This window comes from Dipodomys merriami, unplaced genomic scaffold (assembly GCF_024711535.1).
Source record: "Dipodomys merriami isolate MVZ:Mamm:240054 unplaced genomic scaffold, mDipMer1.0.p SCAF_93, whole genome shotgun sequence".
Taxonomy (NCBI): Eukaryota; Metazoa; Chordata; class Mammalia; order Rodentia; family Heteromyidae; genus Dipodomys; species Dipodomys merriami.
This window is the reverse complement of record NW_027206546.1, coordinates 1331154-1346455: the sequence shown is the minus strand read 5'-3', so window position 1 is coordinate 1346455 and position 15302 is coordinate 1331154. Positions and strand designations below refer to the sequence as shown.

The 15302-nt window shown below is 35.3% G+C and overlaps 1 pseudogene; it reads right to left on the bottom strand.

Annotated features, from left to right (window-relative positions):
* Positions 1 to 14348: 14348 nt before the first annotated feature.
* LOC138821703 (U6 spliceosomal RNA) lies at positions 14349 to 14448 on the bottom strand (annotated as a pseudogene).
* Positions 14449 to 15302: the final 854 nt, after the last annotated feature.

The window sequence follows — 15302 nt, the reverse complement described above, 5'->3', positions numbered from 1 at the left end:
TGACTCAAAAGTAAAATATTCAGGAAGTCAATTCATCACTCTCAAGTTTATAGTATTAGATGATTGTTTAGGTTCCTCCTAGCAATATGATTTTGTGAAAATCCTGCATCAAGTAATATATTTCTTTCACTAGAAGAGAAACGTCTGTGAAACAATTAATAATAGCTTATTCTTCTCCTGGCATTCATCTGTAGTTTTATTTTCTTCATATATTTCATGATCTGTCTGTGTATGCCAAAGACTGCCGTGAAAATAAAAACACCTTTCTCAGCGCTTAGCATGTGTATACCATTCATAGATACGGAAATTGCTTTGGAATAAATAATGTTCACCCTATCTTGAGAAAGAAGAATTGGTTTCTCAGCACTTTAGGTAAGAACTTGAGGGAAAGAAACAAAAGGAAAAGTGAGGAACATCTCAACACATAGATTCTAATGAAACAACCCAAGAAAACATAAATTAATTCAGTCTGAAGAACCTGCAGGAAATGAAAGATTTAAAAAAATCAGCTATGACAACTTTATGAAATTCGTGACTACATGGGAGTGCAATGTTGTGAGGATAGTGGCAAAAGCCCAGACTAAACAGAAAGTTCTGTACACAATGCCATGCACCTGTTGTTCTAAATTCCAGGAAGAATAACATCAAGTGGACTGAGGCCAAGTTTATACACAAGTAGGAAGCCAGTTTCTAGCGGAAAAATAATCAGGACAACTTAGGGCTGGGGGCATGACAAAGTGGTAAGAACACACATTTAAGGGGACAAAACACTCAATTCAAATTCTAATATTAGGAGTATGAAAGAAAAAAGCTATGATTTTAAATAATTACAACAATTGTAACACTTGAGTATTTGAGTGGAGAAAAATCCATTAGAGAGATAGAATGAACCCACGTTCCAATGCTCCTTTAGTTATAATGTTTAGTCGTACTTCAGACAAAACAGAGTTACTTTGCAAATGAGCATGGATGTACATTTGGGTGATGGAAATACTCTACTTACACAGGTGTAAACTAAATAGATTTTTGGGGATAGATTGTAGTTCTTGAACTAAGAGCCTGGGTGTTGTCCATGAGCTTTTTCTCTCAACGCTACCATTCTAATACTTGGAGCCACAGTTCCAATTCTGATTTTCTGTTGGTTGTTTGGAGATAAGAGGCTCATGGACTTTTCTGCCCAGGATGGCTTCAAACCAAGATCTTCAGATCTCCGCCTCCTGAGTAATCCTGATTCCAGGCATGAGCCGTCGATGTTTTTAATAATTTAGTAAATTGTATAGTTACAGAAGTTATAAATTATGATTGTAACCTGTGTAATATATGTGTGTATGTATAGATCAATGCATACAGTTAGAAATATATTAAAATATTTTTGCATCTACAGTAGATTTATGAAATCATCCTTCATTAAAAATACAATGGAAACAAAAGTTAATAAGGAGCAAAACAAAGGTAATTGTTACACGTTTTCTTTTTGTTGAATGGAATATGAATTGTGAGAATCAGTTTGGGAAAACCATCTCTACTTTAACAAAATGGATAATTGCTATTAATTCCAATCCATCTCTTTGCCCATATTGTGCATCCTCACACATGAGTGTCAAAATCAAACCACAATTTTTGCCTTTGTATTTAACTAACCTGTTATAATTTAGGGGCTAGATGAAGTAATCAAATAATGATTAAAATAATAGTAAGTGAGGCTATTAGTTAGAGCTGAAAAACATTTTAAATATGATAACTAATTAAATTACATATTTCTTACTTTTACTCTGTTGTTATGTCCCACATTCCCCCATTAGGAAAGTCCATAGAAGGTTCTCACTAAATTATATGTAATTATTAAAAATGTATTGAAAGAATATGGGCACAGTGTGGTTTTAGCTTATTGAAAGCTGTATGCGGTAGTGTGTTTTTGAGGACTTGCAATACGTTGTGATGGAGATGAAGGGACGGATGTGCTTATTCTGGAAAACTGGCTAGAGGATTGCTCCCAGAAAGATAGTGATGAATTCTTCCAAAAGGACAGTAAAATCACTTTCACAACCATGTTCACTTTGCACTCTTCACTGTAGCCAAGTTATGGAAACAGCCCAGATGCCCTTTGGTGAAGGGATGGTTGGCAAAAGTGTGTCATATATACATAAGTGGAATATACTTATCCATTATGAAGACTGTTACATTATTTGCAAAGAAATGGATAGGTCTAAAAATATGTTAAATAAACGAAGTCAAAGCCAGACACACAAAGGACCCATGTTCTGTCTCATATTTGGAAGCTAGAACTTCATACAATTTTACACAGCAATATTAACCAAATCATGCTATTTGTAGAGGAGTATTTAAAAGATGTAATTTTTTTATAAAATTGAACTTTTAATCCAACAAAATAAATACCGGAAACTATCACTTTGAAGATGTGAGGGGAAGTCAAAGGGAAAGAATAAAAAGAGGTATGGAGGAAGAAATTGAAGACATGATATTCAATGCAGATAGTATGAAAATGGAAAAAATTAAAGTGTAGTGAGGTTTAGAAAGGCAGGGAAAAGTTATATAAGGATTCATTATACTTAAAAGCATTATTTATTGAATGTAAATTCCCTTGTACAACTAGTTATGATAATAAAAATATAATTAAAAACAATAGAGCCATCTGATCTTAAACTGTGTTCTCTTAAACCATGAGTCAATATAATAGTTTCCTCCTCAGAAATTTTCTTTGCAGGTATTTTCCTTTTAGTGACAGAAAAATGATCAATGCAATGAATATCAATACATCACATTGCACATCATAAAGAGACACAATAAAAATCACAGTAAAAATGTTAGAATTAACCACATGATAAAGTAACAGGTAGAATATGCCAAATGATCATTGATTGTTTTTCCAAGTACTATACCAATGGTATCTAATTTAATCCTCACAATAATTGCATAAAGTGGAGCTCCTTACATTTTTAATTCTCAGATGATGAAGTCTTCAGATTTGGAATTACTAGTACAACATTGCACACATGGTAAGTCTTAGCCTGAGGTTCATCTCCCACTGTATCAATTAACTTCATTCTATTTTATGACTAAAATACCAACACTTAGTCTACAAATTCTAGGAAAATTTCCCAGAATTATTGTGTACACTCATAATATTTCACTTTATCTTTGTTAGAAAATAGGGAACTGTAATATGAATACTCAAAGTTCATAATCAATGCATAACTCCCTGGTGAAAAGAACTGCTAATGTATAACATTCTTGATTTCTAGCTCAAAATAGTAGAAATCATATTTTAACCCTTCTCTAAACACTGAACTGCCTGGGGACACTATCTCTGTTTAACACTGTCTTACTGAAAGAATGACCTCCATAATTCCTGATGGAAACAGACTACAGGTCTTATGGACCAATCATTTCCAAATTGTAGCTCAACTAAGTTGTTTACCATTAGAAGTATTTGGATTGCTTTTTATACACAACATTTTGAGAGAAAGGTACTACTTTAAAATGCTATTAAAATAAGATATAAAAATCACCTTTGACCCTAGATAAATATTTTACCTTTTATGTACCCAAAAATGCAGTCTGACCTATTATTAATGAATTAAAGCCTCTCCAACTTGTGGATACAATTGGTTTAAAAAGACATAAAGGGCTGGGAAGGTGGCTCAGGGATAGAGTGCTTGCCTTGCATGTGTGAAGCCCTGGATTTGATTCCTCAGCACCACATTAAAAAAAAAAAGAAAAAAGCCGCAAATGGCGCTGTGGCTCAAGTGGAAGAACGCTATCCTTGAGCTGAAGAGCTGAAGGACAGCGCCCAGGCCCAGAGTTCAGGCCCCACTACCAGACTCCCCCCCCCCTAAAAAAAAGACATCAATACTACTATATTTGTTCAAAATTTCTTATGATACTGAAGATTCAATTGTAAACTGTTAAGACTTGAAAATAACTCTTTTTTTGGGAGTAGGAAACAAAACACAAGATTAATCCTAATAATTTCCAAAGACATTTATTTATACTACAAATCCACTATTATAACTACAAACATTCTAAAAATAACTGAAGCATAGTTTCACAAAGGGCATAATTTAAATTCATCATGTACATTCAAAGGACTGTGCTAATAGGAAACAAAGTTATACTAAAAATTAGCTCACGCAATTCACTTCCATTCTTTTATTCTATATATTTTAGTTTCCTAAAAACTGTCTTTTGATAAAATTATGCATAAAAAGCCTATATACCTACTTACATTTTCTGATTTTAACAATGTTTATTTCAGAAATGTCTTTAGCTGTATAGTCAATGAACTGAAATAACACTAAAGTATTCAAAGGGTTTTCAGAAATTGCAAGAGTCACTCTTGGATGTTATTTATATTGGAAAAGATCTTAAAAAAGTCTTATTTGTTAAATTTGTGATAGTTACTCCCACAAAAGAACTATTAATGAAGAAACCTTTGTATGTAAAATACAACTTAAAATGCATCCACAATCTGGAGGTGACACATGCTTTTTTTGTTTATTTGTTTTTGCAATGTATATATAACAAACATATCCACAATGCTGTTTTTCAGTCAATATGATCGGATATTCAAACCTAAAAAATACGAGATTTATTCTTAGTGTGAATAGATACTATCTTATAAAGTTATTTTCAACCGAAATCCGGAAAGAGTTTATGCACCTTGAATTTCACAGGAATAACCAGAGTGTAATACCTGTTTGGTCAAGTCAGTCAAACTCACTCCATGAGTATATCTTAAAAGTATAGCCAATTTAAGAGATCAAATACATATTTTTTACTGACAGTCATCTTACAGCAATAACTTACTACTTAAATATATGTGTATCTTCTTGCCTAACATATACAAAGAGCTTGAAAGTGATCTCTTTTATCTAACTTAATGTTGTAAATGCTTTAATAATGATGATGTTATTATTTGAGGAATAAAATGTACAGAAGGGTGGTTTCACTGAAATGACAGTACGGAACACTGATAAATAACAACATTGCAAAGCAGTTCTTTTCAGCCTCTCTCTGTTCTCATTGGCAAGCAACATTGCAACCTCACACACACACACACACACACACACACACACACACATACACACATATTTGCACACATGTACACACACATTTACATACAAGGGAAATTCAGGGTTTATTATACAATAAAGTTCAAATAAAATATTAGTGATAAGGCTAAGGATAATGGGTGTAGAGGAGCACGTAGAAACGGAAGTTAATGGTCAAGGAAATTTGTTTAACAGGATCCTAACAGAGAACTTCCCAAACATGCAAAAAGACAGGCCTATTCAGATACTAGAAGCTTTTAGAATTCCAAATAGACCAGAAAAGAATAGGACATCCCACCATCACATTATAATCCACACAGGATCAACTCAGACAAAGAAAAGATCCTTAAAGCTGTGAAGGAGAAAAGATTAATCACCTATAAAGGAAAACCAAATAGAATCACCTCAGATTTCTCAGCAGAGACAATCAAAGCAAGAAGAGCCTGGAATGATGTATCCCATGCCCTAAAAAAACCCAACTATCAGCCAAGAATACTGTGCCCAGCTAAACTCTCCTTCATAACTGAAGGCCAAATAAAAACCTTCCATAGGAAAGAAAAATTGAAACAATATATCTCCACCAAACTAGCCCTGCAAAAGATTCTTAAAGATGTCGTACACATAGAAAACCAACAAGACCACAATAAAGGCCAAGAAACTGCACCCAAACTGAGAATCCAAGAACCATAGAAAGAACCCAGTTTTCGCAGTCCCCGAGAAGGTGGATAACATGGCAGGAAGTCCCAAATACCTCTCAGTCCTTTTTATCAACATTAACGGACTTAACTCTCCAATTAAGCGACATAGACTGCCTAGGTGGATTAAAAAAAAAAAGTTCCCTCTATCTGCTTCCTTCAGGAGTCACATCTTGCCCATAAAAACAAACACATTTTCAATGTTAAAGTCTGGAACAAAATCTACCAAGCAAATGGCCCCCATAAAAAGACAGGAGTTGTAATCCTAATATCAGATAAAATAGACTTCAAATTAAAATTTGTGACAAGAGATAAAGAAGTTCGCTACATACTAATTAAGGGTTCTCTCCTGCAGGAGGATATTACAATTTTAAATATCTGTTCAACAAATCATGTAGCACCCAAATTTATCCAACAAACACTACTTTCCCTCAAATCCCACATAGATCCAAAGACATTAATAGCTGGGGATTTTAAAACACCACTCTCCCCACTAGATAGATCAACTCGGCAAAAACTAAACAGAGAAACCACAGATCTAAACAGCTGCAGAGATCAACAACATTTAACGGACATCTACAGAATATTTCACCCAGCAGCATCAAAATACACGTTTTTCTCAGCAGCACAAGGAACATTTTCTAAAATAGACCACATTTTAGGCCACAAAGCAAACTTGTCCAAATTCAAAAACTTTGAAGCTATACCTTGCATTCTCTCTGACCACAAGGGAATAAAACTAGAACTCAACACCAAAAGCCACCAAAGAAAGGCCAGTAACACATGAAGGATGAAGAACACACTGCTGAATCACCAGTGGGTCATGGAAGATATTAGAAAGGAAATTCAAATGTTCATGCTATTCAAAAAAACTGAGAACACAAATTACCAGCTCCTTTGGGACACAGCAAAGGCAGTACTCAGAGGCAAGTTTATACCTCTTAACTCCTACATCAACAAATTGGGGAGATCTGAAACCAACAATATAATGACATATCTAAACCTCCTTGAAAAGAGCAGCAAGATAAACCCCAATCCAGTAGACGGAAAGAAATAATTCAAATTTAATCAGAATTAAATAAATTAGAATCCAAAAAAAAATTATAGAAAGAATCAACAAAACAAAGAGTTGGTTCTTCGAAAAACTTAACAAAATTGACAGACCCTTAGCAAATCTTATCAGAAAAAGAAGAGAACACACCCAAATAAAGAAACTCAGAAATGAGAATGGAAACATCACCACGGAAACAACCAAGATTCAGAACATTATAAGGGTATATTTCTCAAAACGTTACACTAAGAAGTTTGAGAACTTGACAGAAATGGACCTTTTCCTAGCGAATATTGACATGCCAAAACTAAACTAAGATGAATTAAACCATCTTAACAGACCCATATCAAGCATTGAAATAGAAACAGCAATAAGAGACCTCCCAGGTAAGAAAAGTCCAGGACCAGATGGTTTTACAGCGGAATTCTCCAAGGCCTTCAAAGCAGAGCTCACACCAATACTCCTCCAACTCTTCAATGAAATTGAAAGAGAAAGTTCACTACCGAACACATTCTATGCAGCCATCATAATCCTCATCCCAAAACCAGGCAGGGACTCATTAAAAAGAAAACTATAGACCCATTTCTTTGATGAACATTGATGCAAAACTTCTCAACACAATTTTGGCCAATCCACTTCAACAATTCATCCAAAAAATCCTACACCCATATCATACAGGATTCATTTCAGGAATGCAAAGCTGGTTCAATATATGCAAATCAATTAATATAATTCATCATATCAACAGGAGCAAGGATAGGAACCACATGATTATCTCAATAGATGCAGAAAAAGCCTTCAACAAGATCCAACACCAGTTTATGATGAAGGTTTTGGAAAAATTAGGAATCCATGGAACATTCCTCAATACAATAAAGGCTGTATATGACAAACCTACCGCCAGCATTATACTTAATGGTGAAAAACTAAAGTCATTTCCTCTTAACTCTGGAACAAGACAAGGATGTCCACTCTCTCCACGTTTCTTCAATCTAGTATTAGAATGCCTAGCTACAGCAATAAGACAAGATCCAAACATAAAGGGGATCCAAATAGGGAAAGAAGAAATAAAACTCTACTTCTTTGCAGATGACATGATCTTGTATTTAAAGAATCCCATCGACTGCACTCCCAAATTACTCAAGCTGATTCAAAACTTTGGCAAAGTAGCCTGGAATAAAACTAAGCCCCCTAAATCAATGGCTTTTCTGTATGCCAACAATGAGAAATGTGTGGCTGAAATTATGAAAGTAACTCCATTTGTAATAACGCCACAAAAAATAAAATACCTAGGAATTAATTTAGACAAAGGAGTGAAGGACATTTACGATGAAGACTTTAAAATCTTGAAAAAGGAAATAAAAACAGACCTTAGAAAATGGCAAAACATTTCATGCACCTGGATTGGAAAGATTAACATCATGAAAATGGCAATACTTCCCAAGGCTATCTACAAATTCAACGCAATACCTATCAAAATTCCAACTTCATTCTTCAAGGAAATAGAAGAGGCATTCTAAAATTTCATATGGAACAAAAAAAGACCCCCAATGGCAAAAACGATCCTCAACGGAAAGAACACTACTGGAGGAATATCAATACCAAATTTCAAACTCTACTATAAAGCCATAGTAAACAAAACAGCTTGGTACAGGCATAAGAACAGACCTCAGTATCAATGAAATAGAATTGAAAACCCAGAAATGAACCTACAGACCTAGAGCCAACTAATCTTTGATAAGGGAGCTAAAATAATAGAATGGAAGAAAGACAGCCTCTTCAGTAAATGGTGCTGGAAAAATTGGTTAACTACTTATAGAAAACTAAAGCTAGATCCTTATATATCACCTGGCACAAGAATCAATTCCAAATGGATCAAAGACCTCGGTGTCAAACCAGACAATCTGAAAACATTACAGGATGGAGTAGGAGAATCCTTAGGTCTCCTTGCTCAGGCCGATATTTTCTTTATAGAGACCCAGAAACACAACAAATCACAGAAAGGTTGGACAAATGGGATTGCATGAAGTTTCAGAGCTTCTGCATGGCAAAGGACATAGCAAGCAAGATCAATAGAAAGCCCACAGATTGGGAGAAGATTTTCAATAGCCATACAATGGACAAGGGTCTCATATCTAAAATATACTTGGAACTTAAAGAATTTAATCACCCAACAACAAATCCTCAAAGAAACAACTGTCCAATAAATAAGTGGGCTAAAGACATAAAGAGAAACTTCTCTGAAGAACAAAGAAGGATGGCCAATAGACACATGAAGAAATGCTCAATCTCCCTAGACATAAAAGAAATGCAAATGAAAACAACATTGAGATACCATCTCACCCCAGTTAGATGGCAAAAATCAAGAACTCTAACAACAACAGATGCTGGAAGGGATATGGACAGAAGGGAACCTTACTGAATTGTTGGTGTGAGTGTGAACTTGTTCAACCACTTTGGAAAGCAGTATGGAGGTTCTTCAAAAGACTGCATATGGAGCTCCCCTATGACCCAGCAATCCCACTTTTGGGTTTTTACCCAAATGTTTACAAAGAAGACCATACTAAAGCTACCAGCACAACCATGTTTATTGCAGCATTATTTACCATAGCTAAGATATGGATCCAACCCAGATGCCCCTCAGTAGATGAATGGATCAAGAAAATGTGGTATATATACACAATGGAATTCTATGCCTCCATCAGAAAAAATGACATTGCCCCATTTGTTAGGAAATGGAAAGACTTGGAAAATTTTATATTAAGTGAAGTAAGCCAAGCCCAAAGAAACATAGGTCCCATGGTTTCCCTTATTAACGATATCTAGTATATGTATGAGTCAAGCCGAAAAGGTCAGATAATGTGATGTTAGGAAAATGAACCCTTAGATATGTATTTTAATGTTTTTTTTTTCTTTCATGCATTTGTTTCCAACGCATTTATAAGATTATTTCTTTGCTGCTTTGTATGTCCCTCCCCCACAGTATAACCCCTGCTTTCACTATATTTGATGTTGGTACAAGTTGTTGAGGACAGGGGGGAAAACAAGTCATTTAAGGATACAGTTGGACCCGTTGCAACAATGAGAAGTACATGTTGTCATGTCGAAAATGAACTTTACAACTTTGGTGCAGGGGGGGGGGAAGGGAGGAGGAGGGGCGGAGGATTGTGGGGGGGGACGGGGGGTGGTTGGGAAGGGATGTGAAGGGCAAAGAAAGGAGGAATCTGCAATGCTTGATAAGAAATGTACTCATTATCTTGTCCATGTAATTGTAAGCCCTCTGTACAGTATGTTCACAAAAAAAATAAAAAAAATAAAGAAAAGAAAAGAAAAGAAAAGAACCTAAGGGATATGAGGACCAAATTATTATGATATTTCACTAGGTATCCTATGAGAAAGGAAAACAAAATGCACCAGTAGAAAGCTCAGAATATCTGAATATAATACAGGCCTATTTGTCCTCACTAACTGTCATAGATGTATATGTTAATTCTAAGTAGACTTAAGTTCTAATAGCATTCGAACTACTCGAAGACACTCATGTATTACTGATACAAATTATGTCCATACAGGTAGACCCATTGCAACAGTGAAATGTACAAGTCGTTATGTCGAAAACGAACTTTTCAACCCTTTTGCATGGGGTGGGAGGAGAGGGGAGAAGGGAAGGCGGGGAGGATTGGGTGGGGAGGATGGAAAGGGATAGGAAGGGGAAACAATGGAGGAGGCTAGAATGCTTGATAAGAAATGTACTCACTATCTTGCCCATGTAATTGTAACTCCTCTGTACAGTATTTTCACAATTAAAAAAACCATGTATGTCCAAAAGAATATTAGTGATTAGGAAAAATGATAATTTGCCTTTTTACAAAATAATACATAATCCACTCACCACGGTGGTTACATTTTCCCTGTCTCTCCACATGTGAACATTTAATTTATTTTTAGTTCATTCATTCATTCATTAGTTTGGTGCTAATACTAGAGCTTGAACTCAAGGCCTGGCTCTGTCTCAGAATTTGTTATTTATTTTGTTTTAGTTTTCTCAAGGCTAGCATTTTACTGCTTGTAAGACAGCTCCATTTCTAGCTTTTGCTGGTTACTTTCAAACCAGAATCTAATGGACTATTTTTTTTGTCTGGTTTCAAACCACAATCATCAGATTTTGTCTTTCTGATTAGCTAGGAATAAAGACATTGGCCACCAGTGTGGCTCCTACTTTTTCTTATACTTATCTATTGCACATACTTAGATAGCAATTTAATATTGAGAATATAGAAGCAAGATGTACAGTGATTATATTGTTCTGTCAGAAATTCAGGTTAGTAATGTAAATTTCTTCTTAAGACCATACACAAAAAATACTTAAGAAGAAATCTGATGATTTGTGTGTTTGTGTGTGTGTGTGTGTGTGTGTGTGTGTGTGTGTGTGTGTGTGTGTGTGTGTGTGTGTGTGTGTGTGCTGTTGCAATATGTTCCACATATAAGCACTGTGCAGGTGTGTCCAGCCATTCACATTTATTGGATAAATATCTACCTTGAGATACCAACTCATGGACAATGTCTAAGTGTCCACTCTAGGCTTACCGATGAAGAGGATTATACTTATCCTCATACCTAGTATTCATATGAGTGGCCTTTTTGGAAAGTAGTGTCTCCACTGTAGTAAGCTGCAAGGCAAGCACTCTACACTGAGCCACCTTCCCAGCCCAAGGATTAAGGTTCTTATCTGGCCGGGGGCTGGTGGCTCAAGCCTGTAATCCTAGCTACTCAGGAGGCTGAGATCTGAGGATCTCAGTTCAAAGTCAGCCCGGGCAGGAGGGACCGTGAGACTCCTATCTCCAATAAACCACCAGGAAACAGGAAGTGGCGCTGTAGCTCAAGTGGTAGAGCACTCGCCTTGAGCTGAAGAGCTGAGGGACAGCGCCCAAGCCCAGAGTTCAAGCCCCACGACCGACCAAAAGAAAAAAAAAAATTTTATCTGTAATTTGGTCAAAGTTATGTCTCTTTATGTTGGCAACTAACAATGTATTTACTAATTTCAAGTAAATACATAAATTCTATTTCCATCTTTTTTTAAAAATAAAAAAAAAACTTGTTTGCTCTGTAAATTGAGTAGAAGCATGGATTTTGTGGCTAGCTAGGTCATTGCACATCTGTATCTCTTTTCCTCTCTCTGTTTTATGGTTCTCATAGACAATATGATTGCTCCATAATTATCCTGATTTATTTTGCTTTTATATTTTTGGTTGCATCATTTCACTTACTGTTCTGCCATTTCCCAAAACAGCACCACATGAACAGAAAAATCCAGAAATTATGCTGTGGCTCAAGTGGTAGAGTGCTTGCCTTGATTTGAAGAGCTCAAGGACAGTGCCCAGGTCTACAGGTCAGGCCCCACAACTAATTTAAAAAAAAAGAATCTCAATATTTGATAATTCTACTAACAGATCTGACTGAAATCAGTTTAATCACACTTTTCCTGTAAAATGAAGGAATAGATCCAGGCTAGGAAAGCAGCTAGAGAAGGCAGGCAGATTGTATCTGTAACAAAACTGTGTGGAAAATGGAATCGAGGATTACTTAATGGTGATTCACTTGCACTTGAAGCATGATTCTGAATTATTGCTTGCTGATTCTGAACTATTGCTTTGATCATTATATTCTCCAAGAAGAAAAAGAGAAATTTAATTGATAGCAAAGGACTAGTAATACATTTTGACTTCTCATTAAGCATCTTCAATCATCAAAATTACCTGAAGACAATAGATAGGCCTATTTTTAGATGAAAACAAGTGTCTTAAAAAAAAAAAAAGAATTTAGGTAGTCATACAAAGGACTTCTATTTTACTACTGCATTATACATTTTTTCTAATGTTTGATATCAACATTAGAAAGCTACTAGAAAGCTCTTAAATCCCATATGTTGAATAGTGAGTTCTCTTACACTATAACATGGTATTTCCCAAATCATTTACATAGAAGGCATTGTTTCCTATTTTCTCATTCCTAGAATAAGCTGCACAGGAAGACACCACTGGTCCTGATTATCAGTCTGTACCTTTGAATACTGAGGAAAATCTTTCCTCTGCTCAATATAATTCACTACTCTCCAGTTAGAATAATTTAGCATAGTAAAAATGGAAAAAGAGAAAATAAATCATGGTGAAAAAGCACATGCAGAAAATTCACCAGTTTTTTTCTGACCAGTTCAACCAATGTGAACTATTGGGGAAATATATGGACACCTCATTCCCACTGGTACTCAAAATCTCTGGTTAGGCAATTCTGATGAAGACAAGGAACAAGATGAAAAAATGAGGAATTGTATCAATTGCAAGAAAACAATGGAGTAGGATCCAAGCAAATTTCTTCTTTGGGATGCCGAAATTTATTGGCTTACTGTGGTGTGAACACTACTTTCCAAAAAGGCCACCCAGATGAATACTAGGGATGAGGATGAGTATACCCCTCTTCATCGGGAAGCCTAGAGTGGACACTTAGACATTGTCCATGAGTTGGTAGCTCAAGGCAGATATTCATGCAATAACTCTGAATGGCTGGACACCCCTGCACAGTACTTATATGTGGAATAATACCAGAATGGCTTCTTTATTACTTCATCATGATGCAGATACCAATCCCCAAACTAAAGGCCTATTGACCTCCTTGCATCTTGCTGCTGGAAATAGAAATAGCAAAGATACTCTGTATCTCCTTCTGTTTAACCATTATATCAAACCAGGTCTGAAGAACAACTTTGAAGAACCTGCATTTGATATTGCCAAAAGGGTAAGTATGTATCACTACCTTTTGAAGTTGTCAAAGGCTGTACAAATTGTTCTCCTAAGTCGTAATGGTTTGGTTAAGTTTCTTAAATTTCAAAAATGCCAGTCCATCTTTTGTGTCCCTACAAATTTTTTGCACAATACAAAGCAACAGCAATATCTTACTATAAAATTTATGTATTCCATGGTATTCTTCCAAGTGAATTGCATGATTTTGATATCAAAATGTATTCAAGAGTTGTTTGTATATATCTGTAATGATCTCTGCAGAGTTTGCGATTCTTTAAATCAGAAATAATTTTAACTTATCTGTTGAAATGAATAGTATAGAAACTAAAGATGTTCCGGGTGCTTTTCTGAAAAAAGTATATCTATGTTTGTGTAATGTCCATAATCTATTTCATTCTCTCCTAGATATAATACTTTGAATTCTACATTGTTATATAATGTATAGATTCATTAATAAATGTGACCTTTCAGATTGCATTCCATATAGAAGAATTTTAAGACTCCTTTTTTTCATAGTTTCTTATATTATTTTATTTCTTTGGGATAAAATAGCAATATTATCTAATTTCAAGTTTTGTAAAGGTTATGCTATGTAAAGGCCTTTCTAAGGTGAAAATTTAATACACTGATGTCAAACTAACCTTTAATTCTATGAATTACATATATTGTTACACTTGTGTTTTTGTAATCAACTTTTTAATAACTGTTTTTCATTTCTTGCATCAGAAGAATGAAAAATATGGAATACTTCACAAATTTTCATATCATCCTTGTGCAAGTGCCATGTTAATCTCTGTATTGTTGTAGTTTGGGTAGACCTGCTCCTGAAGCATGCAGTATCCTCAAAATTTAAGTACGTAATGATACAATCTTTATACAGGCATATATCCATGGTTGCCTATTTGTAACAAGGAACCCTTATTGTTCCTAAAAATGCTATTGATGTTATTTCTCTAAATTTCTGTGTACAGTGGAAAAAACTTATATAGTTTGGTTGATTGCTCACATTTACAATTTTTTTGTCAATGACTATTTTGTCATTTTCATTTTAAATTTGATCATACTTTGAAGTCTTTACAGCTAAGTCCAAAGGTGGTGGCTTTTCAAGTACTTATTTATCAACTGAGTTAGCTTTGTGGAGCTAATGGATTCAAAGTAAGCCTTGCTTAAGAGCTACTTCTAACTTTCTGCAGCTTAAAATTTCCCAAATGAGGTCTTGCTGGGACAAATGTCTACCTGAACTGTGAAGACTCAGGGTCTATGTTGAGGTGGCAGAATGATGCAGGCTCCAGCCTCGGGATTATCTGAGGACTGTGTTTGGGATTAGGAAAGCTCTTGAAACGCCAGGATACAGAGGGAAAATGTTCCCTCTTCCTACCTCAAAACATGTCACAGACTCCTGGGAGCTGAGGAAGTGGCTCTTCTGCTTGCTTAAGCATAGATGAACAGCTGGTCATGCATTTTCCTGAGATTGGAGAAGTGGTTTGAGCTTGCTCTAAAATAGTTTAGATAATAATATACCTAGACGTTCTCTTATAGGTTAAGTAAAAATGTATCTGTGGAAATTTTTTGTGTAAATGTTTTCTGACCAAATCTTGGCAAAAAGTATGCTTGCTAGTTTTTAAATACCCACTAACAATAAAGCACAGCATGCAATGACAATTGCTGTTTGCACTCTGCATCCCCT